Source organism: Homarus americanus, unplaced genomic scaffold (assembly GCF_018991925.1).
Source record: "Homarus americanus isolate GMGI-L3 unplaced genomic scaffold, GMGI_Hamer_2.0 scaffold19375, whole genome shotgun sequence".
Classification (NCBI taxonomy): domain Eukaryota; kingdom Metazoa; phylum Arthropoda; class Malacostraca; order Decapoda; family Nephropidae; genus Homarus; species Homarus americanus.
In genome coordinates this window covers 32,084-38,978 of record NW_024736466.1, presented here as the reverse complement: position 1 = coordinate 38,978, position 6,895 = coordinate 32,084, and positions in this window count along the sequence as shown.

The window sequence follows — 6,895 nt, the reverse complement described above, 5'->3', positions numbered from 1 at the left end:
TGGATTCCTTGTAAGACCAGGAATATTTTGAATATAAATGTCATATATTTTGCACAAAAGATAACATATTTACTCAGAGTAAACATTACATCTAAAATTTGTATGTCTAATGCAAAATCTATGATGTTTATATTCAAAATGATCATCAAATTATAAGAATTCCAGCAATGTAAATTATATTCTGACCGGGTAATTTGTATGAATTTTATGAGCTAAAACAAATATCTTCAGTTAATAAAAAAAAAAAATATTCTTCACACGGTAACAGATGGTCGGTCGGTCCCTCCCTCCCCCCCACCCCCCACCAACCCTCCCTACCAGATGTGTGGGAAAACCAGAATATTTACCTTTTTAGTAATAAATAATACCTCAAACTAAAGTTAGGATAATATAATTGACATTGCTGGATTCCTTGTAAGACCAGGAATATTTTGAATACAAATGTCATATATTTTGCACAAAAAATAACATATTTACTCAGAGTAAACATTATATCTAAAATTTGTATGTCTAATGCAAAATCTATGATGTTTATATTCAAAATGATCATCATATTGTAAGAATTCCAGCAATGTAAATTATATTCAGGCAGGGTAATTTGTATGAATTTTATGAGCTAAAGCAGGCAGGCAGGATGGCGGGTGGGGGGTGGGGCGAATCTAAAAATAGCTCTCGAGCCGGACACTCTGCGCACATACGTGGAAAAAACCCGCGTTAAGTGAGAGTTCAGCTCTGGCGAGGCACCGCGTATACGTGAAATCGCGCTAAGCGAAACCGTGTTAAGCGGGTTATTACTGTATTCAATTTTTTAGTCATTTGAACAATTATTGAACATAATTGAAGGTAAAGTGACTAGTTTAATGCGCGGCATCCAGCCTCTTAACACAGCAAACAGGCATTAGTCTGTCTCTGTTTTCACTGGAGGTAACATCTTGCTTGAGACTCTCTTCAACTAAACGCTTTCTTTCTGTGTTTCCAAGCAAATTATTGGTCATTTTGAAATTTATTTTACATATTGACAATATATAATGCAGTGCAGTGTTGATATAAAGAAAATAATCTTGAATTACACCAAGAGAACTAAAATTTTATGGGTGAAATGGCGCCACGGGGTGACTTCTCTTCCACCCCAATGCCTTCTCTTCTCCCTTCTCCTCCACCACCATTCTAATTCCCATCATCATCATCATTATCCAGGAGCCTTCTACATACACACCTCAAAGTAAGTGAACTTTTCTACCATTTTTGTTGAATTTAGGAAATTTTCGGTGAGCTGAAACCAATTACCCAAAAAACGAGGGGTCACTGTATTTGTGTGAGGCTATCTTGTTTGCAATGGCTTATAGGCAGAAGTATTTATTTAAATGGGTTAATTACATTAGACTTATATACAGTACTCTATAACCCTCTGTAACTTTCCACTAGCTATGAGGTAGCATGTTCAGAGCACGTGTTAAGGTGTGCCCACGGGAAGTCGCATCCCTTAGTGCTGAGCTAAGGCATTAAGTAGCTGGCTCTCTGGCTGCCTCATGCAGGCAGTAGTTTGACTTTGATATCCTTGATTAGAGGAAGACGTTATTGAGAACAATCGTAGATGATTCCTTCTTCCCTCAAGGGAGGACGTCGGATATATTACCGTTCTCCCTCTACGGGTATTACAGGCACTCTTGTGGGGTTATGAGATATTGGTTCACACTCAGGATGGGATGGAGAAAGGAAACTCACAATGTGCTCACTGTATACATATTGTATTGGATGTACAATGCAGCTTGTTGCTGGGTAGGTAGCATGGTAATAAGCATTGAGTAGAGAGAGCTGGGTGGTGAGGGTGCCCAGAGTGAGGGCACGCGCCTTGAGGGACGCCTAGGTCGCCGGCGGGAGCGGGAGCCGCCAGGCTGGCGCGGAGGAGGAGGTGTTGCTTGCTGGTGGCACTGGGTAGAAAAGAGGGTGGTCACAGCGGTGTCAGGCCCTATAAGGCGGGGGTAGGCGTGGGTAGATAGTTGACCCCCACTCCGTGGGCGGCGCTGGAGGCGTAGACTAGGGAATTCGAGAAGGTTCGGTGCTTGGAGGGGAGGAATCCACTACACTCTTACTCAACTCCTCAAACCAATAGGGCGTATTTTAGAAGAGCTATTTAACATAGCCTCCGTCCTCATTTAACACTCATAGCTACAGTGATTAAGTTACGGTGTAATTACCACGGTCGTACATGTCAGTTAACGTAAAATCAGACGATTCATATTATGCTCAATAGCCCACAAAACATGTAGCTATGCCTTCTTTACTGAGTCTCCCATCTGAGGCGTCCGTTTTCTCATCGCTCTCAAACCTGGGTCCCATCCATTTTCTCTGACTTCCTGAAACTAACCTCTCTATAAAGTGAATTTGAATGTGAGAGACACTATTGTTTTGAGTCAACTTAGAGATGTCTGTTACAGTTGAAGCATTCAAGATCCTTTGTGAGTGATGTTGAAAGTTTCAACTGTCTTTATTGTTAGTAACACTTGTTAAGTAAGTGAGTGTCCAGTCTGTCAGTACGAATGGCATCTCATGATGTCGTCCTTGGTGATAGCCATGAGTTTCCAATTGCTACTGAAGTTATATTATTTTTGATTCCCAAACCTCAGAGAATCTGATATTTGCAGTTTGATTATTGTCAGTTGTCTATTTAAGAAAGTCATTAATCTCCTGAAAAGAACATGTCAAACTGTCAAACTCCTTATCTCCAAGATGTCAGCGTATACCCAAAGAGGCTCCGCTGAGTTTGTGAAACTAGAGTTGTTAGCGTGTGTATTTGACGTCCATTTCACTTATTCCTGGCAAGCTCAATCTGATTAGATTATAAAAATAGACGTCAGAAATTCACCTGACCCATGGCAATGATTTTCATAGTTAAATGCACAGCAACTGAGTTGAATGTAATTTCTGTCATTGTGTGATTCGCCTTTCTGGCATGTGTAGTGCAGGCCTGAGTTGCCAGTTAGCCGTATATAAACTCGTGCACGAGGGGCAGCGTCACATCTCTGATCCCGTCCATCATATCTCAGGTATGTGTACATTCTCTGCCCGCCATATTAAGTCAGTTCAACTTAGTGAATTTTATGAATATCAGTGTTCATGTTGTAACAGTGAAATTATCATTTACCCAGTGAAAGCCTTAATGTAACGTAAGTATCGTCTGTCATTGCCAGACAAAGATTATTTGTGATCGAGTCATTTTTCACATCTCTGACGCTGTCCATCATATCTCAGGCACAGTGTGTGTGTTAGCTGAATACCCAACAGTCACCGGGGGACCGGTAGCTGCATACCAGCTGGCTGCCTTCAGCACAATTAAATTGTGAGAGTCCACTCCCTGGGAACTAGGCCCAACTCCCGCGCAGTGTGTCGGAGTCGGACTCCAACCGACCCTAACAGCGCTCTTCGTTTGTTGTGGTGACACCAGTGTCACACCCTGGAGCACTCCTTACAGTTATATGAGCCAAAGTATTATTTTTGTATATGATTGGGGATAATTAGCAGAAATATAGTTATCCCATGTTGAGTAGTGAACCCATAAATATTGATAGTACTGTACCAGTAAATATGTTATGTGAGTACATCAACTGAGGGAAAGTGCTATGTTGTCCATTCCGAAATAACATGATGTTATAAATACAATAATAAGTTAATTTGGGATATTGTCAAGTGTGTCATAGAACCATCTGTATTGGCAATGAAATAATATAAGGATTGTTTAATGTTGCAACAAAGAATTGAAGATTTATATTGCTACTTGAAAAAGGAAGACCTAAGGGTCCAGTCCTGTCTGAGAGTGTAAAATAACCATCTTATTTGTCAAAGAAATAATATAACAGTTGTTTAGTGATGTAATAACTAGTAATTGAAGATCTATTTTATGAATTGTAAAGTAAGACCTAAGTGGTCCAGTCTGGTCTGAGTGTACTTAATTAACATCTCGTTCACTCCTTATCTTAATGAATACTGAATTAGTAAACTACGAGTATCACCGCTTTATTCCTTCTACCCATTGGTTCTCAGAAAATAACTATTGTAACTCACGTGCCTAGAGGCTCATTAGCACACTACCTCACAGTTCATTGAGATATGTTATATTCTAAGAAAAGTCTGGGTGGTGGCAGGCTACCGTGGTAAGTACAATAAGTGTACAGTATAGTCAGAATGACATGGTTTTCCCAGATTAATCCATGGTATAGAGAAAGTAAGAACATGAAATTCAGAAAATACAATAATATATATGAAAGAAATGAAGTAAAGAAAAGAATACAGGGTATTGACTTAGAAAATATAAGCAAAGAAATAGAAAGACTCAGAATATAGAATTATTAATATATATATATACACAAGAAAAGATTAATAGAAAATATAGATATGAAGAAAGAATATAAGTATTAAAGAAAAAAAAGATGAAATAGGATAAAGAGAAAACCTGCCCCCTTACAACGGTGATATACACTTGGAACTGTATATAAGATATCTTCATAATAAATGAAGATACACAGTTGGTAAAGGTAGAGATATTATGTTCTCCCCATTACTGTGGCTTACTGTTACCTCCGTTACAACGATCAAAGAAATCAGTTCATAGGTGTCAGCAAAGCAGTAACTTTTACTTTATCCTCTTCGCCACTGATCGGCTCGTTAGCCGCTTGGGCGATCGGTCACGTCACTGTTGGCAAATACAGGGCATGCACCGGCACCTGAATGTACCTGAACCCGCTCCAGTGTTGGTCAAATCTTGTCTTGAAAGAGCTCACACTCGGTGCCATCACAACACTCTCTGGTATATTGTTCCAAGAGTTTACAACCCTCACTCCGAAAAAGTTTGCCCTCACAGTTTTCTGGACTTGCGGCTTCTTCAATCTTGAGCTGTGACCCCTTGTGAGGCAAGCGTCCGCCAGCTCCAAGTAAGGACACTCGACTGAGTAGTGCCCCAGAGATGCTTATACACCTCAGCTAGGGCCCCCCTTGCCCGTCTGTAGTATAAGCTAGGCAAGTTCAGGCACTCCAATCTCTCAGGGTAGCTGAGGTGCTGAAGTGCAGGCACCAGTCTGGTGGCCCTCTTAACATTTTCAACCAACTGACAGTCCCTAGCATATCTCGGGGACCAGACGGGGTGACAGTACTCCAGATGGGGAAGCACTTCACTCCTGAAGATCGTTATGAGGGACGGACCGTCTAGATATCTGAACGACCTTCTTATAAGACCCAATAATTTATTTGCCTGATTTGCCTGATTTACCTTCTTCTCGCAATGGCCCGAGAACTTCAGCTCATTGTCAACATACACACCTAAGTCCTTCTCACATTGTCTCAACTAGTGCAGTTTCTTCATCCTGTTGGGACATATGATACGCCTCCTTACCGTTGGTACGCCCCAGGTGCATCCTCTTACACTTCGTGACATTGAATCTCAGCAGCCATTTCTTCGACCATTCCTGGAGCCCACAGAGATCCTTCTGCAGCTCTTCACAGTCCGCTTGGTTCTTAATTTCCCGAAATAACTTGGCGTCATCGGCAAACATTTGTATGGAGGAGTGTACAATGACAGGCATGTCATTTATGAAACAAACAAACAACAGCGGGCCCAATACATTGCCCCGTGGTACCCCACTTGTGACAGGTACGGATGACGATTTCGTGCCATTAATCACCACACACTGCTTGCGGTCATGTAGAAAGTCTTCTATCCACGCTAGGACATTTCCCCGAATTCCGTACCCTTCCAGTTTGATTTTCAGCCTTTCATGGGGTACATTGTCGAAAGCCTTGGCAAAATCCAGGTCAATATTGTCGATATTACCACGGATAAGAAAATTACGGTTTATGTATATACAGTACATTCTACAGAACAAGTCATGGGTGTTTTTACAAATAACAAAAGTACACAGTGACATGTTATATTTTTCCAAAGTGTATTATAATATCCCATAGTGAGACGTTATACGTTGTGATTTTTATTTTGTCATCCAAAGAGATGTACAAGTTTCTTTTTCTCAATAACCATTAATGAGTTACTGAGTTGCTGAATTATGGCAACAATCCTGTGAGCTGAAGTGAACATTAGTTTCTGCAAATAATTCGTTCACTGCCCAGGGTGTGACAGGATGTGAATACAGTTGTTGTGACTACTCATCAATCAACATCCTGTAAACAAAATTCTTTCATATGGTGTGAGTAACCACCAGTTACCAGCACCCCACCCTAGTGATGACACATCTCCGACCACGAGAGATGGTCTCAGCATTCTGAGGTATGGTGTGGTGGATGCACTAAGGTACCCAGTGTACCCCAGAGTCCTTGAGTTCATTGACAGGGAGCAGCAGTTTGCTGTACTCAGGATTTTTGTGGACATTGACCCAGTCACCAACCTTAGCATCAGCTGTGTCTCCTGTGAGTGACACATGCAAGTCTACGGGATTGCAGCAACAAATTCACATTTTCAAGAAATTCTAGAAAGGAATATATATATATATATATATATATATATATATATATATATATATATATATATATATATATATATATATATATATATATATATATATATATATATATATATATATATACATATACATACATACATATACATACATACAGTATATATATATATATATATATATATATATATATATATATATATATATATATATATATATATATATATATATATATATATATATATATATATATATATATATATATATATATATATATATATATATATATATATACCCACAGTTAGATTTTCTACAGCATACCATCACACGTTGTTAGTCATCGTGTCGGTTATAGTTATATTATAGGTGTCTTGTTTTAATATATACCTGTATTGATGTAATGTAATTTCCAGGATTTATTTTTCACCTGTTCA